Source organism: Hyla sarda, chromosome 4, assembly GCF_029499605.1.
Source record: "Hyla sarda isolate aHylSar1 chromosome 4, aHylSar1.hap1, whole genome shotgun sequence".
Taxonomy (NCBI): domain Eukaryota; kingdom Metazoa; phylum Chordata; class Amphibia; order Anura; family Hylidae; genus Hyla; species Hyla sarda.
Window position 1 is genome coordinate 372400525 of NC_079192.1, and position 19646 is coordinate 372420170.

Here is a 19646-nt window from a genome sequence, read left to right on the forward strand (position 1 = left end):
TTGCTTTTAGAGCATTTTTTTGGTCTATGTTTAGGCGTAGTTCAAGCGCAAGCAGCATATTTTTAGACTTTTATGCTCCTTTTGATATAGACCGTTTCACTCTTTTTGCCTACCTGTAGAACTTTTTCTTTTTGACTATGCAGTGGTCACATATTTATCGTTTGCGACTTATCAAAAGTCGCTATTTTGTGCGCAAAGGCACTAAAGGTACTAAAGGTACTTTAGGCGCAAAGCTACACCACCTACCAGTAGTCATGAGAATCACTTCTGCCTTCCGCAATTCAATCTTTAACCTCTTGTGGATGACAGCGTCCCACTCCCCTTCTATGACACGCTTAGGAGCTGAGCGCGGGTCATAGCTGGGTGGTCCTGGCGGCTATCTGCCACCAGGACCCATCTCTAATGCCAGACATCCCCAATCACTGTCATGCCCGGCTTTAACCCCTCAACACAGGTACAGACACTATATTATAAACTACACTAACTTTACAGCCCCTGAAGCATAGTCAAATAAAAAAAATTACTGGAATACATCTTTAATGTCCATATATGGGGTATTTGGGGGTCTTTTTTTTCCTTTTATCGCTTGTGATTTTTTTTTTTTTTTTTTTTTTTACACTATCATGCTGGTGTAGACCCAAACTTTACCTTTTCATTAGGGGAAAAAGCAGAAAAAGCCCCATAAAGTTTGTAGCGCAATTTTTCCCGAGTTCAAAAATACCCCATATGTGGCATTGAACTGCTGCCATGAAATACCACAGGGCTCCAAAGTGAGAGAGAGCACCATGCGCATTTGAGGCCTAAATTGGGGATTTGCATCCACCACCAAAATACCCTATGGCAGTGTTTCCCAAACAGGGTGTCTCCAGCTGTTGCAAAACTCCCAGCATGCCTTGACAGTCAGTGGCTGTTCGGCAATAAAGGGAGTTGTTTTTCAGGCTCCGTTTTGGACAGTGCCATACACGACGTTGTTGCTGTTTCACAACTACAACCCCCAGCATGCACAGACTACCAAAGGGCATGCTGGGAGTTGTAGCTGGGACTCCAGCTGTTGCAAAACTACAAATCCCAGCATGCCCTTTGGCTGTGCATGCTGAGAGTTGTTGCTAAGCAACAGCAAGAGGTGAACAGGCCTCAGCTCCTGCTTTATCCTGCACCATCCGGGACCGCCGCTGCTGCCACCGCTACTGCTGTTCCTGTCCGCCGCTCCTGAGGGGACCCCCGCCAGGCCAGGGAAAAGGTAGGAGACGCCCGACTTTCCCGGTCACCGCCCAGCAGAGTAGTGATTGGTCGGTTGTTCCGACCGATCTATCACGTGATCGTGAGGCGGCACCCGTGTCTCAGACAGCCCCATTCACCCTTTTTTTTCGGGGTCACCGGAGACCCGATTGACCCGGAATCGCTGACATGGGGGGTGGGGGTTTGCTCGGGGTGTCTGCTGAATGATTTCAGGTACGCCCTTGGTCCTTAAGTACCAGGACGTCAGGGCGTACCTGCACGCCCTTGGTCCTTAAGTGGTTAAAGGGTGTTTCTGCTAGAATGAAAAAAATTTAAAAAAAATTAAAAAAAATTAAAAATTAAAAAATTCCACTGATCCAAAAACCCCTGAAAAGCCGCATACACCATATTTTAAAACAGCCTGATCCCCTGTGTTGTGTCATTACACGCCAGCAAAACCTACATTTCCATGATTATCCAGTGCCGTAAAAAATGTCCCATCCAGCTTAATTCCTAGTGAATGATGAAGAGGAGTTAGACGTGCTTAGCTGGGATCCGTACCTAATACATAATCTTTCAATATGATGTGCTTAATCTGGGGACCTCGCAAGAGGACGTAGAATTGCAATGTATTGTCACAAAAATTGTCCAGCATGGGGCAAATAGAAGGTCGAATGTAACAAGCAAGGCAGAACACTACAATACTTCCGGTATGGGGGAGAAATGTAGAACAAAACTAGACATGCGTTTAGAATTGGGAATAAAAGTATATTAAACTCTGCCAGAACTTTACATGATGATTTAAACAGGTCAATTTTCACGTACCAGAGAACCCTTTTAACATCTCAACATTATAAAGGTTGTGAAATTTTAGTATGTTCCAAACTGCAATTCATTTGGACTTTGTTAGACAAGTTCAGTAAATGGCTACAAGACCGAAGCAGTCATGCCCCCTCCTATAGACTTGCATTGAGGGGCGTGGCCATGACATCAAAAGGGGGCGCAGCTGACCACCTCAGCACGAAAATAGCATTCAGAACATATAGTTCCCTGCTGGCCAGTGGAGTACCCTTTTAACACTGGTGTGGTGCTCTGTGGCGGCCATTGTTTCTGTGATGCTTTGTCTGTGGGTTGTGTGGCCCAAAGCCAGGGGCTTGGTTGGGCAGCAGTGGGGCTGCCTGGCCACTGGGTCATTCCACCAGTGGGTATGGTGTCACGGAGGTAGTAATGGGCGACCTGATGGGGCATCGCCCTGAAGAGTCAGGGGGAAAATATTTTCCCATAGTCCCATAGTCCCTCTCTTCTCTGATGACTGGTTATGACCATATGCATTTCCATGGACCCCAGGCCGCCATCTTTCCTTTATTCAGAAGTGCAACTATGCATACTCTCGGTAAGATACACAGGTTTCTTATTTGATTAAGTTACCTCCTTTTAATGCGGATAGAATTATATCATGTAGATGAGCAGAATTGGCTTTCATTCAAGAGATTATATTGCAAAAGTTACTTTCATCACTACTTCCTAGAACTCTAATATGAAATAATAGTCTGGTCCAGATGTGGTGAATTGCATTGTTTGTATATTTTTGGCAATTCATAATGGTCATAAAATTTTAATGTTGTTGACCATAAATAATTCATAATTGAGTTATGATATTATATCTTCTGACAAATTGGAGACCTTAGGGAGATGATGTCTCCTACATATTAGGCCCTAGTGTTGAAGATATTCCCTGACATTATAGAATATAATTGGGGAAAAAATAAAACTAAATTAGGTCATGGTGACACGTGCCATAACCCCCACCCATTGCTAATTGGAAAGGCCAAAATCACAGGTGAGTATTAGAGATGAGCGAATTTACAGTAAATTCGATTCGTCACAAACTTCTCGGCTCGGCAGTTGACGACTTATCCTGCATAAATTAGTTCAGCTTTCAGGTGCTCCCGTGGGCTGGAAAAGGTGGATACAGTCCTAGGAGACTCTTTTCTAGGACTGTATCCACCTTTTCCAGCCCACCGGAGCACCTGAAAGCTGAACTAATTTATGCAGGATAAGTCGTTAACTGCCAAGCCGAGAAGTTTGTGACGAATCGAATTTACTGTAAGTTCGCTCATCTCTAGTGAGTATATGTGCCACAAGTTGCTTTGTGTGGACCCATATTTTCTATGGCAGCTTTTCCAAGCAGGGTGCCTTCAGCTGTTGCAAAACTACAACTCCTAGCATGCCAGGACAGCCTTTGGCTGTTCGAGGCATGCTAGGAGTTGTAGTTTTTCAACAGCTGGAGGCACCCTGCTTGGGAAACACTGTTCTATGGATCTGTGTATAGCAAGCTTGACTCTGAAGATCCTAGCAAAGTTTATTAAAAATGTAGGAGGCAAAGTGCTCAACTAAGTGTTCCTGTCCCTTTCTTTTAGCAACCATGGGGACGGCCACCAGCTAATACCTCTATGATGCAAAATATGCTTTTAATAAATGTAGGCTTTAATGTGGCTGTTAACCATAGTAATAGCAGCACTATGTGAAGCTATCCTAATTCAAAAAGCAATACAAAAAGGAACACAATACAATTCTACACAAAAACATCCCATCATCCAGTCTGCTACTCAAGCACTGGTTTCCGTACAACTGCAGAGAGGAATAAGAACTCAAAGTCAATTTGCTAAAAGTTATGAATTGTGGAGCCGTATGACGAACCTACATCTCCTGTCTTTAAAAAAAAAACCTGCTGTAAAAGAAATAAAATAAAGCTCCGAGCGGTCAGTTTCTTATCAGAAATCAGCAGTATATTTCTGAAACAGATCTGCGCTGACTCACAACAAAACGCAGCATGTATAAGTTATGTGCAGGGCTGCTCGGGAAATGAGTGATAAAAGTGAGAGCTGAGGGAAAGGAGAAAAAAAAGAAAAAGAAAAAAATGTAATTTGAGATACAGATCTACAAGGTGAAAGAAAGGCAGCAATGCTCCCTGTAATCTGTTCACAGGAGAGAGACAGAGCAACGAAAAGGACAGGATGACACAAAAGGATTTATACAGCTTACAGATAAGAATTTATATCCGGAGCGGAGGGAGGCTGAATCCCCGGGAAGGTAAACTATTTTATTAAATAAGTAGTTCTTCTGAGAAACTTCAGCCACGGCTGCGGTGATGACTTTACAGAGGAATGACAAATGTGACAGGGCGGATTTATTAAAGGGCCTCTATTGAAATAACACTTGGAAGTAAATAGCTGAGGTGTTTAACCAGTACTGAAAGTTTTGCGATGCGCAAACTGTACCCGCCGTGACCCTCTTTCGTCTGACCGGCATTATTTCTATATGCCAAAACATAACCGTGAGCTTCCAAACCTCAGAGAGAAGGGTCGGTTTGGCATGTCTTCTGCACTGCAGTAGTCCTTTCCACTTTTCAGTGAGCGGCAACACATTTCCATTCAAGCGAAAAAAGCTGCGTTGTAATGAGTGACACATTGGATGGCAAAATGCACTGATCAGCAGCAAGAAAATTCAATAATAAAATCGGAAAAGGGGCCATAATCACTTCATTAGAGATGAGCGAACTTACAGTAAATTCGATTTGTCACGAACTTCTCGGCTCGGCAGTTGATGACTTTTCCTGCATAAATTATTTCAGCTTTCCGGTGCTCCCGTGGGCTGGAAAAGGTGGATACAGTCCTAGGAGACTCTTTCCTAGGACTGTATCCACCTTTTCCAGCCCACCGGAACACCTGAAAGATGAACTAAGTTATGCAGGAAACGTCATCAACTGCCGAGACGAGAAGTTCGTGACGAATCGAATTTACTGTAAATTCGCTCATCTCTACACTTCATTTTAAAGACGAACATACAGTTGTTGTAGCTGTTGGCCAAACCCTGATCTTAATGATCATCCTCTGGCTCAGACAAGTGTGCATGTACTTTAAATGTCGCTGTCAAAACTCTAATCTTCCAGAAAACAAAATCTTCTCAACATCAGCCACCAATCACATCAGATCAGTGGTCGCCATACCTCCAGATATTGAAAAACTACAACTTCCAGCATGCCCATGAGTTGTAGTTTTGCAACATCTGGAGGGCCACAGTTTGAAGACTGCTGCATTAGATGATTGGCAAATTTGTCAGGTTCATAAGGTGTATGACAGTCTCCCAAATTTCTCAAGACTGATAAGTGACCTCATGTCCTACCTGTATGCCATCACTTTATGGCAGGAGACCACCTTTAAAGGAAAACGGTCAGATATTTTCTCCCACACTATCCACAGGTACTGGTGGATAGTGCGGGAGACGCTGATTCCAATGAGCCCTACCTTACCCGGATCCGCCTGGCCGTTCGCCAGCAATTGTACATTTAAACTGTGTGTATATCTTGCTGTAACTGGCACAGGCTTCTGCAGGTTAACTGGCACTGACGTCAGTTACAGCAAGTTATACACATAGAATAAAGCTACAATTGCGGGCGAACGGCCAGGCGGATCCGGGTAAGGTAGGTCTCGTTTTAATCCGCGTCTCCCACACTATCCACTAGTAGTAGAAAATATCTGACAGTTTTCCTTTAAATGGGCACTGTCACCAACTTTATTTTTTGATATGTTGTAGTACTTATGTACTACAACATCTCTAATATACTTTTATTATTATTTTTTTCATTAAAAAGGTTTAATTTACATTTAAAAACTGGCTACTGAAAAAGGACTGATTTTGGAGTGGCAATCAGTCCTTTGACAGGCAGGGAGCGAGTGCAGCCTAACTGAAAATCAGACAGGCGGGAGCGAGCGCATTGGCTCCCCGGCCACTCCTCCCGCACATCGCCACCTCGTTGCCGCTGCTGTCCCTGCACGCCCGCTGCCGGACTCTGCAGTAACTGCAAGTGTAATGAGGGAACGGGGTATGCGGGGCGGGGGGAGGAGGGAACGGGCTAGCAAAAAAAAAAAAAAACAATAGGATGGTGGGAGCTACCCTTTAAATTTCTACTTTTCAAACTTAAGATTTACATAAATTAATAAATAAACAACATTGCTCCAGAATATAACCACATATTAGATCCCATCTGGTATACAATATTTAATAATTTGCGACAATTTAGACTTTCGAAATGTAAATGAATTTTATGGTTTCTCTCTCTCTCTCCCTCCCTCCCCCCTCCCTCTCCCTCCCCCCTCCCTCTCCCGCCCCCCTCCCTCTCTCCCCCCCTCCCTCCCTCTCCCCCGAACTCAACTCCATTCACTTCCATAGCACTATGCTGCTATATCACACCAAAAACTGAGGACAAGATCAGCGTTTTTTCTGGAAGAAGCATCTATGATTTTGGATGCCCCTTTAAAGGGGCACACCCCCCTAGACATCTTATCACCTATCCAAAGAATAGGGGATAAAGTGTCTGATCTCTGCGGTCCTGCCGCTGGGGATCCTTACGATCTCTGTGCAGCACCCGGCATTCATTTAGATTGCTGGGTGCAGGTGGCGGGGCTCGTGACGACATGGCCACGCCCCTCACGACATCACATCATGCCTCCTCAATGCAAGTTTATGGAAGGGTGCATGACAACTACCACGCCCCCTCCCATAGACTTGCATTGAGGGGGTGTGGTGTGACGTCACAAGGACATGGCCGTGACAACCCCCGACGCCCACTCAAAGTGTTCGAAACAAAATGTTCCGAACACTGGGGCAGCGGAGTACCCCTTTAACATGAGCATAAGAGGAATTACAGTGAGCTGAAATACTAGGCACATTCTCTACAAAATGTACAGAGCTGTGCCTGACAAACAAAGAGGCTGCATTGCTTGCCTGATCACTATGGCCTCTTCAATCAATTGATCCACAATGCTGTCAGAAGTCTGACCCCCACGGATCTAAAATGCTACAGATAGGCGGCTATCTAAGCTCTATTTAACCCCCCATTGTAGTGCTGAGGCAAATTTCCACTTGCCGCTGACCAATGGCGCTCAGAAGCATGTGAATTGGCCATGGTGAAAGGCCAATACAAGGGTGAGCGCGTGAAACTGTTCTTGGTTTTTTCTTTTATATTGAAAGAAATTGATCCATAAAGACTGGTTAGTAAAGGGTTGGGGTCTCTAGTGGGACCACTTAGCCTTTTTTTGAATATATTAATACTTTTCATCCTTTTTCCTACCAGATGCATTTTTAATTGCTGGGGCCCACACTTCATAAACTCTATTTCTGGCAATCTCCAGTAACAAGAAGAGATGTAACAGTGTTTATAGCTTGATTAAAGCTTTTATAAAGTTAAGAAAGCATTGTCACAACATGAAGTGGAGAAATTTACTGTAATAAAGAGAAAAAAATTAAATAAGATTTTCTTTTTTCCCCTTGCGCTAATGTCAGTTTAATTAACCTTTTTGAAAAGACTTATTACCGAAACTTTGGGGGGAAAATTCCCATAGAGAAAAGACTTAACTCTGTATTTGAGTCCTGGGGATATAAAAGAACATCAATTAGTGAGTGTTTAATGACCAAGCATGAGTGTGTACACTGTATTTTTACCACTAAGCTGAGCCAGTATAACAGAGCAGCGGCCGACTCCTTGTTAGCTGGAGAATCATAGCCTTGGAAGAAAAGTAAGAACTTTTAATTAAAAGTCTCCTATTTTTGTACAGATCATTTGGGGTAAAATTAAAGCGGATCCACTGTGGTCATTAATGATCGGCTATGCTAACTAACATGCCATTGGTTCTAACAGTCACATAAAATAAAGCAAATAGCAAGAACGCAATGCAAATGAGTGCCAAAATTGATATGAAATATGTCTCTGTACCTTCTCTGCTTTTACAGTGCCTACAAACCATTTTTATGGCCAAGCGTTAGGCGCTTCCCTCATTAACATACATGGTGATGTTTATGATACAAATGTATGGGGTGGCTGGAATAAAAGCCTATAAAGGCGGCAGTGCATTGTATTAATTATTAACATGCGGAGGGAGATCTCCATGACATGAGCGGCGCATACAGACCTGGAGAAGGCGGCTTTTAATGTGTAATTACTTAGAAATAAAAGATGTAACTATGATCTATATACAGTAAATCCTCAAGTGGAGTTACCTCTGAAAAGGTCAGCACATTGAAATGATGATTTACTGAAGCAATACTTATAATGCCATCTTTACCTCGGCTGGCAACACATCTCAATAGACACATTACAGGGATCATCCAGGAACAGAAAATGGGTCATCCTGTCAATGGGCTGTATTTAACCCCTTAACGACCACGGACGTAAATGTACGTCCTGCTGCTGAGGTACTTCCAGCACCAGGACGTACATTGACGCCCTGTCTGTTTTGGATCACCTGGTGAAGATGACTGCTGTTTTATAACAGCAGCTATCTTCCCACTCCCTCCTGTAACGGCGATCGCTGCGATTGGACGGAACTTCTTAACGTCTAATTGCAGCGATTCCGCTAGTTTTCGGCTCTCCAGTGACCCCGGAATAATGATTGGTGCTGTCCGAGACAGCACCAATCATCATGCAGTGCAGTGAAGGAGGTGGACACTCCTCTGATCGCTGTCATTGGTCGGTTGGGACCAACTGACCAATGACAGCACAGCTTTTGAATAACTTCTTCCCCCTCTTTGCCAGCTCACTCGAGTCTGGGCAGGGAGCGGAGAAGGAGTTCTGCGGCGGGTGTAGGTGCGGCAATTGTACCGTGCGGCTGTAGGTGCGCGGCGGCTGCTCCTGTGTGTGGCCGGATCATTAGTGAGTGAGGGTGAGCTGTAGTACAGGTAGGGAGAGTTAGTGTAGCTGCAGAAGTGTAGTCTAGGTGACCCATCAGTGCATTTTGCTGCTGCAGATTGCCCCTGTGTGTATATATATTTATTTATTTTCTATTTTTTAAGGTGCAGGTTTATTTTCTCTTTCCTTCCTTTTCAGTCCACCACATTATTTCTCTTTTTTTTTTTTTTGGACAAGGTGTTTGCGGTCCGTGCCATCAGTCGCTGTTCTGCACTGTGTGGCCGTACCGTACCCCTTGCGCTTATTTGTTAAGCGTTTACGCCATTTACAGTTACAAAAATCACTATACTACACCTACTCTTCTCACAAATAAAGTACGTAAAACATTACACTTAAACACACACACACACTTACAACCCCGTACCTACCCCACCCCCTGAAAAAAAAAAAAATGGCCAGTAGAATGTTTTCGGTAGAGGAGAAATACACCATGCTTGCCTCCGATACCGAATCAGTCAGTGACGGGGAAGAGGAAGATCCCAGCTTCCTCCTTTTTTTCCTCTTCATCATCTACTGATAAGCCCCCTAGAAGGCGGCAGCGCATCCGCCACAGGGCACAGCCAGCAGAGTCCCCCCAAACTAGTAGCCCTGTCACCCCCCCCTATAGGTGACCGCGTCTGGAAGATTATGCACCACTGACTCCTGGGTTTGCTGGCCGCCCAGAAATCCAAATTGACACCACAGGACTCACTGAAATTGACCCCAGGGTAACGAGGGGGTGTGTCCCTGGGTCGGCGCGCGTACACTCAGGTATGCTTATAAGGACCGCTGAAGTGTATGGTATCTCCGCCACCTCCAGCTGGACCACTATGACCGCAGCTCCGGTGGACCGAGCCATATGGTTACATAGTTCTCCTGATGACCCGTAGCCGGGAGAAACGCGTCGAAAGGAATGAACATCTAGACATATCCAGTTTCACTTGCGTATCCATGTTTTACTACCCTTATCCCATGCTTTATATACAGTGGTTACAGGCTTAGTCACTGTGTTCTATGTGTATGTATGCCGCAGATGGGCCTGACTGTTATATATATCAGACACAACCATTGCTACAATCGGTTTTGTTGTGTAGGACTGCACTATATGTACCCTATTAGGAGGTATTTATTATATGTTTACATAAGACGCGGATGGGCCTGGTTATCACATATATCTGACATAATTGTGGCTATAAGCGGTTTTCTGGTGTAGGACTGAACTATATGCGACTTATCGTGTATACATTATATCTCTTTATAGGCAGGTCAGTGTGTATATTGTATTTACAGTGATTTATTTGGGGGTATATATATTATATCTCCATATATATAGTTTATCTAACAGTACAACTAAAGATTATCAATTTCATTATAAATTTGCTTATATCTTATGGTCCCCTAGGGGATTTGACTTTGTGAGGGCTACATTCACACTTTGGTAGGACTGTGCTTTTTTTTTTTTATCATCATTTACCCGATAGCCTTCCCCTCATTTTGTATCCTCCTCCTGACTATTTCCATCTTCCTGTCCATTTACTCCTGATACTTACCTGGGACGTCCTGTGACTAATAACTATTATCAGATACCAGGGACTTGTCCGGATAGTGAGTCTGTTTACTTCAGCTCCTAATAAGTGAGTCAGTAGGGGAAGCTTAGCCCTGTAGGGTAGGTTCCAGAGCAGGACCGTCCTAGGCTTAGGTCCTAGAGTAGTATATTGGTAGGTGAATATCAGGTACCGATTCCACACCCACCCAGTTGTCCCGCCCTGAGCCACCACCTGAGCCACGGGGGGATAGGGTCTACTAGGATTTATCATCTTTGTGGATAATCTTGATTTACATACATTTTTCATTGTACTTTTCATACAATTATCATTGGCGGATTATTTATTTTTAGCATGTACTGTGTTATATGCTTTATCCGATGTACTGGTTATCATCGCATGTATTTGCTATGTGTAGTTATGTGTTTGTATTGTGGCTCAATGAGCATTTATGAAACCTTGTCGGTTTCTTTTTAGGGGCAAGTTAATAAATATTGGTTTTTAGGTCCTAATCTGTGATTTAGATGTTCTGTATAACACTCCAATCTAAAGTATGGCCATAGCACGGGCACACTTTGAGGCTGTCCTCAAATGTTTGTATTATGTTGATAAACGTGCCCGTCTCGAAATGATCCCACATATGACCACCTATTCAAAATTAGACCGGTCATAGATCATTTCAGTTATAAATTTGCAGAGGCCTATGTCCTCCAAAAGCAGGTGGCCATTGAAGAGTCCCTAATTAGTTTCAAAGGTAGACTCCGTTTCCGCCAGTACATTCCCAGGGCAACGTATGGCGTGAAAGTATACAAGCTCTATGAGAGCACCTCAGGGTACATGTACAGATTTACGGTGTATAAGGGGAAGGATTTCTGCATTGCTGTTGGTCAGATATAAGGACAAAAGGGGTGTCCTTATGCTGACCACCATTCTGCTCTGGTCTGCTCGAGCTCGGACCAGAGCAGAAGACCCCGGGAGATGGCCGGAGCAAGGTGAGGGGACCTCTGGCCGCCATGCTGGATGATCGGATCACTACGGCAGCGCTGCGGGCGATCCAAACATCCATTCAAAGTACCGCACTGCCGCAGATGCCATGATCTGTATTGATCACGGCATCTGAGGGGTTAATGGCGGACATCCACGCGATCGCGGATGTCCGCCATTACCGGCTGGTCCCTGGCTGCTGATAGCATACTGGCATACTGGCGTTAGCAGCCGGGACCTGCCGGGCATGACACGAGCACCACTCCGGTGCTCGAGATCATGGCGGCGCATAAATGTACGTCATGGTGCGTTAAGTACCACGTCACCATGACATACGTTTACGTCCATTGTCGTTAAGGGGTTAAGATGGAATTTGAACAACAAGAGGTCCCATAATAAGAGTGTAATATCTACATATGTGAAAATAGACAATAAATGCATACAAAACCTGTTAAAAATAGGATACTTATCGGGACATGAAAGTACAGTAAGGGCAGAATAAAATCCCAGCACGCACTCACTTTTCTTTTCCTCTAAATGCATATTCCTTGTATGAGTTAGTCATTCAGTGGCCATGGGCCTCCACAGTCAGAATGCTTTAAGGGTGTTTTTCATATCTGTGCCCAAACTTTCTTCAGCATATCTGTTACGGGACTTCCTCCATATCTGCACCACTAACAACAAGTGGAGTAACTAACCATTTTTTTTTATATTTGACAAATAGTAAAAACCGTGGAAAAGAGGGAAACATTGAAGGAAGATCAAAGCAGATGATCCTTAGGTTATCCAATATAAGACTTCTTACAGGAAGCCAGTTAAAAGGGCTAGTGCTACTTCTATACTATTCTATACTACTGCTCGTATATTTGCCTCCTCCAACATTTTAGGTGTACACATCTGACGGCCCGATTGTAAATCACCATCTGGCACCATGCTCAGCGTTCCCTCTCGGCTGCCAAGGCCCATATGGCAATTATTAGCTTGATTTAGAAAACAGAGAAGGGAAAAAACAAACATTTCGAATCAATAATTCAAGCATGTAATACTGTGCAGATTTTAATTGCTTTTAAAAGTCTCCAGTAAAGAAAAGCTAATGATATTCAGGATCATTATCCGCTCAATGTGAAGGAGGTACAGGTGCACCACCCCCCCCCCCCTTTCCCTCATGCCACCCACTTACTCAACCCGCAGCCAATGGTCTGTAGATCCTATTTAATTTAATTTTTCTGTTTCTCCTCAGATGCCCACAAGACTTAGTTCCACTGAAAATTGAATAATGAACTTTTAGAAAGCAGACTACGTGAACGCCGCTTGGAACACCAGGATGCCCGCCGCCACCGTATAAAACATTTCCAAACTTCGTTCCTAGCAGCTGAGCTCATAGGAGCATCAATTAGACGGTGACCCCTGCAAAAGGAAGGACAAAGCAATAGACAAACGGATGGCTTTTTGCAGACAGTCCTTGCAAAGGCTCAGTCAGCTCACCATGAAATATAACAATAATAACTCAGAAACACACATTAGAGGCCTTATCTGAAAAGACAAAGCTCCTTCGCTGAGAAGGCACTAACTCTGCCCTTGGACTGGGAGCTGCCGCAGCTTTGCAGGGCTTTCATGAGCGGAATAAAAGATGAGCTACAGCATAGAAAAAGAAGGAGCGGATATAATTCAGGGGTTGAGGTGACCCCAATAAACAATCTAAGAGGACTGCACACATAAGGAACATTTTCCTTGTCCTTCACAGCTCTCCCTTCCATTTGTTATGAGCGTGCCAAGCTAAAATTCCATAAAAAGTTCCATCTTTTTAATGATATTCTAGTCAGCACTCGCAAGAGGAGGGGCTCCTGTAAAAAGAACAGAGCCAGGTGTACTGGGCAGTGAAAAGAAAGGCCGAGCTATAAGAGAGAAAGAGAGAATATTGTGCCAGGCACAAACAGATGGCCATCAGAAAAGGCATTTTACTCCTGAAATGTCAGATTTCTTTTTTCTTTCCTGTACAATTCTAATAGACAGGCTTTTTGCTTTCATTGACAAGCAGGGTTCTGAAGCGTATCCCACTGCCTGCTGGGCTTTGTGTTACCATTAAATATTGCCTTGCTGAATTCTAAGTGTGCCCGCCATGGTCATGACTTTTAAATGTGACATTTCTGATGTTAGAAACGCTGTCACAATACTGCTGTCTGTTCAGACTTACAAGAAACCAATATGAGGGGGAGAGTGGAGAAAGGGAAAAAACACAGAAGAAGTGGTGGGGGGCTTAGATTTAGAATTTCAAATGTTGTTTGTAAAAACGCCTAGCAGTAGGGGCCCCCACACTTGCTGGCTTAGCTTTCCAACATTAATGCATATCACATAGTGGCTAACCAGCAGTACTAAGAACACGGATTCAGCAAGTGACAATCATAAGCAAGGGTGAATATGAGATTGGGGGGCTAAGACCAGGCGTAAAGAGGCTGAGTGACAGTCCCCCAACCAATAGTTCACTAAAGAGTAGATTAATAGCATTTCTTACCAGTATAAATAATCAGTCAGGGCTTTTCTGCAAGTTGGCTAAGAAGCTAGGGTTCTGGGTTGGGGAAACATTGGAGCACTGAAAGATTAGTTATTTGCCTCTATAGGCACCAAAAAAATGTGAGGAATTTACGAAAGACTGTCTGACAAGCTAATGTATATGATGCCCCCCCTCCCTCCACTGGGGGGACCTACCGTGTTTACCCGAAAATACACCCTACCCCGAAAATAGGCCCTAGCTGTATTATCGGGGTGGGCTGCAATATAAGCCCTACCCCAAAAATAAGACCTAGGCCAGTGGTCCTCAACCTGCGGACCTCCAGATGTTGCAAAACTACAACTCCCAGCATGCCCGGACAGACAACGGCTGTCCGGGCATGCTGGGAGTTGTAGTTTTGCAACAGCTGCAGGTCCGCAGGTTGAAGACCACTGACCTAGACAATGCTCGGGCTGCAAGTATTAAAAAACAAACAAACTTACCTTCGTCCTCCGTTTATCTGTTGCTAAGGAACCGGCCTCACTGTCCTCCGCTGCTATCGCTGCTTCCTGGTGTTGGGACGTCACAGAGCCTTCAGCCTATCACCGGCCGCAGCGATGTCCCGCCTCGGCCGATGATAGGCTGAGCCCACTGTGATGTAACAAGCCGGCCGGCTTCTTACTTGACAGTCGGCTCAGCCTATCATCGGCCGAGGCGGGACATCGCTGTGGCCGGTGATAGGCTGAAGGCTCTGTGACGTCCCAACACCAGGAAGCAGCGATAACAGCGGAGGGACCATGAGGCCGGTGCCTTAGCAACGGGGGAACGGAGGATGAAGGTACGGTAAAGTTAAAGTTTGTTTTGTAATACCCTATTTGCAGCCCGGGCACAGGAATAGATACAGCGCAGCGGGCGATCATTATTTGGGGGGAGAGAAGCTGCGCTTGCGGGTGACAAACGATTATTACCCCGATGTGGGGTGCTGGGCTGATAAACCGGTGGTGGGGGGGACATTGGGCTTCAGAGCTGCGCCCATCACATGATAATAATGGGGGGGGTGTAAATACCGTGGAACCGCCATGTTGTTTAATGTGCATACTGTACTGTAAATACGTAAGCCCTACCCTGAAAATAGGCCCTAATGGGTTTTTTGTGGCTAAAAATAATATAAGACCCGGTCCTATTTTCGGAGAAACACTGTATGAATGCATTTGGTACAGCCAAGAGCACATACAACTGACACAATTTTAGGGTAACGTGAGGCGTGGAATGAGGAATTGATTATTTGGGATATAAGGTGTATAGTGCTATCCTCCCCCATACTGCTCCATAGAAGGCAGTGCTCTATACTACAATAATGCAGCCATGGCACGGGTGGACATCTGTATAAATTCTAGAGAACTTAATGACAACTCCGTATTCTAGAAGATGTTTATATCAGTATAAACAGACTATCTTTTTGGAGAATATAATGCAGAAGGCCAGGGAGGGAAACCCCTACTGAATCACTCTTCTCCTAACCTTTCAAGTTCCTGTCTTGAGATGCAGTAGCTCCTCCAAGCTGCTGTCAGCTGGGAGAACGTATTAAGGTTGCTGGAGAGCTTTTCCAGCCTACAGACTCACTTGAAGTTTGACATTTGCAAGAAAATGGTAAGAAGTAAAATACATTTTTAAAGTATGTTTCATACAGACCAAGAAAATTGCTAAATTTAATGAATGTCCTTTCAACATCTTGCAGGCCGGAGCATTGAGAAGAAGTTACACAAGGACACTGGAGGAAATGTAAACTGCTAAAATAAACAGTGGAAACAAACAAAGAATTACCAAGAGAGTCTGGGGCTGCTGTGGAGTAAGTATATACCCTGCAGCTTTGGAACAGGGTGCTTCTTTATCTTGGTACAGTACATGAGATAAGCTGCCACAGATATTATTGCAGATATTACGAAATACTGGGTCTGTTGAAGGGGTTATCCAGGAATAGAAATAGGAATAGCTGCCACACCTGCCCTCAAGGTCATGTGTGGTATTACAACTCTGTTCCTTTGACTTCAATAGAATGGACTAGCAGTACCACACCAGGGGTGTGGAAATTTGAAAAAAAAAAACTACTTGTCCAAGGGACTAAAGCGGAACACAATCTACTTGTCCCTCAAGAAAATCCACTTGTCCTGGTAGATGAATTAATTTCAACCAAAATAGTCTGATCCCCCCACTAGACCACCAGGGATGGCTATAAGATCCCTTTAGACACTGCTGTCAACTTTAACAGCGGTGATCTAATGGTTTAATAGCGGCCACGGTGATCGCAGCATGCCAGGCACTTAGCGGCGGGAAAGCTGTAGCTAGCTCCTTTTACGCCCGAGGCAAGCCCCCCCATCTGACCCCTATAACGCCAATTTTCTCCATATACAGGGATGTATGAGGGTAATCTTATGTGCCGTGATCTGTAGTTTTTATTGGAACCATTTATTATCAGAAGTTTTATTAGGAAAGGGGCTTATTCACATACATATGCACTTTTTAAAATATTTTAATCACTATTTTTCAGTCCTCATAGGGACTTATACACGGAGTCTTTTGATTGGATAACAGTGAACGCCGCTGTGTTACGGGGCGGGGGGGGGGGGGTTCTGCTTCTCCAGTTTGTAGTGCATTTTATTTACTCTAATTTATGTGTCAGAAACTGCTGGAAGTTGCATTTAGTTACTAGATAACTACAACTCCCAGCATGCCCTGATACAGCCTATGGTTGTGTGGGTGTTGCAGCATGTTGCACTGTATAGTAGTTCAGTTAAGGTTATTGTGTAACATGCTGGGAGTTGTAGTTTTGGTTTGTGTCAGCTGCAGAGCCATCGTCTGTGTCAAGGAATACTGGGAATTACAGTTAGTAACTACAACACCCAGCATGCCCTGATACAGCCTATGGCTCTGAAGCTGACCCAAACCAAAACTACAACTCCCAGCATGTTACACATTATAGTTCTACAGTTTAGGTTATGGTGCAACATGCTGGGAGTTGTAGTTTTGGTTCGGGCGTGATTGCGTGCATCCGTAGGGCTCTTGGTCGGCAGGTGAGTATGAAGGGGGTGGGATTCTGGGGGTGCAATTTAGTGCGGGTGACCAGAAGCCACTAAAAATAAAAATTAGCACAACTGGGGATCTTAAAAAGACTTTAAACCTTGGAATAACATTGCATTTACAGTCCTGAATATAAATGGACCATTTTAACTCAGTAAAGGATCCAGATCCAGCTACAAGAAGTGTCTGTCACTCTGGAGGACATGTCCTACATCACACAGACTACTGTGTAATGCTTCATTTCTCCTGTTGAGGCACTGCAGGAAAATATAACACTTACCACCAGGTTTCCCCATAATTATTTCTGATCATTGGGATCCTAGCATGGGGATACTTTGTCATCAGCCAATTGTCAGGGGACCTGTTTATCAAGTTGGGATTGTTCAAAACGGAGAATTCCATTAACATAAAAACGTGAGTTTATAATAAAGCTATGAGAGGTAAAAAGGTTTCAGTGACCAACCAACCCAGACCCACTGACAGCAGGATAAAGTAAAACTACAGAAGCTCGATGAGTGCAGCAACATGAGTGTTTTGTCTCCAAATGAAACATAATGGATCATATTACAATAAACTACAATTGTTTAAAACATGTTTTACTTCACAACTAACACCTAGCAAAGATATAGCTTTGCAGTAAAGTGGAATTTGCAAAACGTTGTTCAATATATTCTACGTTTGTTGTAAATTGGATTCTAGTTAACCAAGAACAGTCCATAGCCAGGGGAGAAAAAAAGCTATTAAAAGCCGAGCAATCTCACTAACAATGCAGACGTGTTTAATCTGATGGGTTTAAAGTTCAAACCCAACTCATTCTATGGAAGGCCAGTAATTTGTTAACTCCTGACTGGATGATTTCTCTTGACAGAACAGAGCTAAGTACATGCACCTAGAAAAAAAATTGTTTGGCTGGTGCATTTAAAAGGACTTTATATAAAGCATCTTATTTCAAACTGAATATACTACTATGATAAACCCTACAAAATATTAGTTTCCTGAAATCCCCCATACACACTATGATCAAGGTGCACCAAACCTCCCATTCGCAGTACGGAGGTGACCCGATTGCCTACAGATACATTCCTCTATCTCAAAGACTGAACTCTTGCCTTCATCTTCAATAGCCACGCCCCCTGGAGACCATGTGACTTACGGCATATTGTCTCTGGCTGCTTGGTATGATGGGAAAGGTCCAAGACAACAGTAAAATATCAAATACTTTTATCTACAGCACGTGTGTGTGTGGGTCCTGTGCATGAAAACAAAGCGATGGTATGGAAGTAACAGAAGCTTATTATTACCGTATTATAGGTTGGCATTATGGGCTCAAAGAGGAAAAAAAATACCAAACATCATCCTTCGCACTCAGATACAGGCCCCACCCCATGCTAAAAATAAAATAAAACTAATGTTTACTAAGCAATCCAGGGCTTGGGACCTAGCATTTTTCTGGAGAAGTTTTGTTGGGGGCCATGAATATGTACCCCCTGGTCTTATAATGACATACAATAGAATTGTTTACTTTGTCAACGACAATCAGGATCTTCACAGCCTGAACACCTTGTTTGTAAGCCAAGTTTCTCAAAGCTCTTTGCACATGCCATAGGGGTCTATTTGTGGTAATATATTCCCTTCTTATATAAAAAATTATTCTTTTTTTCTGAAACATTGTCACTAGAAGGCCTTGCGGGAGACAATTTACACAACTCATCCATGTGTTAGAAAGAGAATGTGAAGCCAGAACAACGCAGGTAAATTTAGATCATCTGTGCAGAGACAACCAAAATTGTAAAACAATAACCTTATTTTTTTTTTTTTTTTTAAATCCCTAAAAATTTAAAGAAGAGATTTTTACCAGAACACTTAGCAGAATAGGAGTAGCAAAGATGCTAGAAGTCATCCGAAATCCTCCAAATGATATGAGGGATTTCATTCTGTGGATTGGATTGTTACTGGATTAGCATAAAGAAATTCTTGAAAGGGTCTGCATAAAGATGATAAAAGCAGCCAGACTTAAACCAATTCTGAGGACGAATAGAGAGATGGTACGTGGGGGTAGTGTCTAACAGCTACTGAAGCATATAATAAGAACGGATGAAGCCTTCATGTCCAAAACGGGCTCCTGCTGCCGTGCTACCTGGCCAACTGCTGGGTGAACAATATCTCAGAAGCATCAAGCTGTGAAGATTCAAATAATAGATTTCACTTGTTCACGGTGACTCCTGAACTTCATTTATAAGCTGCCATCGCGCCCCTGTTATCTATCATGCTGTCACACGCATCTGAGACGTGCATGACCCCTGTTATGTTGCTGACCAGAACTGTTCTCTTCATATACTGTTAATAAACGCGGACAAATTGTATCAAATGGTAGTGACAAATATCTATGTTTTTACTTGGTATTTACGTCACACAACAGGTGGCTTTGAAGGAACACATTCCTCAGAAGGTGTAACTAAGAAGGTATGCACGGCACTGTCAAAGGCACAAGGTGACTACAATGTCTATAAGACAGGGACTGCAATTATCAGGGAAAAGCAAGAAATGCTCAAGTAAGCCCACTATAACTAGCTAACGTCTTCTCCTTACTTTTGCCACCATCTTAATA

General features: G+C 43.7%; 1 protein-coding gene and 2 long non-coding RNA genes across 3 annotated transcripts in view; 2 read left to right on the forward strand and 1 right to left on the reverse strand.

The window, feature by feature from the left end:
• DIAPH1 (diaphanous related formin 1) overlaps nt 1-19646 on the reverse strand; it is a 270343-nt gene that overhangs the window by 62477 nt on the left and 188220 nt on the right. The gene's annotated exons all lie outside the window — the stretch shown is intronic.
• Nucleotides 1127-14240, forward strand: LOC130267286 (uncharacterized). Its single transcript, XR_008843127.1, has 3 exons — nt 1127-1240; nt 4207-4311; nt 12713-14240. It is a non-coding gene; the product is annotated as an uncharacterized LOC130267286 (long non-coding RNA).
• Nucleotides 14650-15809, forward strand: LOC130267285 (uncharacterized). The gene is made up of 3 exons (XR_008843126.1): nt 14650-14798; nt 15490-15610; nt 15699-15809. It is a non-coding gene; the product is annotated as an uncharacterized LOC130267285 (long non-coding RNA).